Source organism: Saimiri boliviensis, chromosome 14 (assembly GCF_048565385.1).
Source record: "Saimiri boliviensis isolate mSaiBol1 chromosome 14, mSaiBol1.pri, whole genome shotgun sequence".
NCBI lineage: Eukaryota > Metazoa > Chordata > Mammalia > Primates > Cebidae > Saimiri > Saimiri boliviensis.
The window spans coordinates 44,516,505-44,517,310 of record NC_133462.1 but is presented as its reverse complement, the minus strand read 5'-3'; positions in this window follow the sequence as shown (position 1 = coordinate 44,517,310).

Genomic DNA, 806 nt, shown 5'->3' with positions numbered 1-806 from the left:
CGGGCGGGGGAGGGGAGGACGGAGGGGAGGAGGGAGGAGGGGAGGGAGGAGAGGGGAGGAGAGAAGGGGAGGAGGCAGGAGAGGAGGGATGGGTGGAGGGAGGGGAGGGGAGGAGGAAGGAGAGGAGGGAGGAGAGGAGGGAGGGGTGGAGGGAGGGTAGGTGGGAGGGGAGGGGGAGGGGAGGGGTTGAAGGAGGGGAGGGGAGAGGCAGGGGAGAGGCAGGGGAGGAGGGAGGGCAAAGGGGAGGGAGGGCAGAAGGGATAGGGGCAGGGGAGGGAGAAAGCAGGGGAGGTGGGAGGAGACAGGGGAGGGGCAGGGGAAGGGGAGGAGGTTGCAGGGGAGGGGAGGAAGGGTTAGAGAAGAGGAGGTGGGGCCTGCCCAGGGCAGGGCTGGTGGAAGACCTCCAGCTCCATTCCCTAACTCAGCACATGCACCTGAAGCCCAGATTCCACGCCTAGGTCCAGAATATGGGGTGCAGGCCCCAGGCCCCAGACTCCAGACCAGGGATCGATCCTAAACCACGGAGCACAGGCCTCAGTGCAGGATGCCAGGCCTCGGACCCTGGATCCCAAATCCCAGACTCTGAACCCTAGACTTCAGACCCCGTATTCTACAGACCCAGAACCCCCACCCAAAGACCAGGCGCAAACTCCAGACCCTGGACCCTGGACCCAGGTGGTGGGCCTGCCTGTGGTGTGGGCTCCACTGTACAGAGACACAGCCTGAGGTTGGGAGGTGGTGGGTGAGGAGTTGGGGCAGGCAACAGGCACTTACCCTCTGCAAAGACACCTGCACCCTCTCCAGGC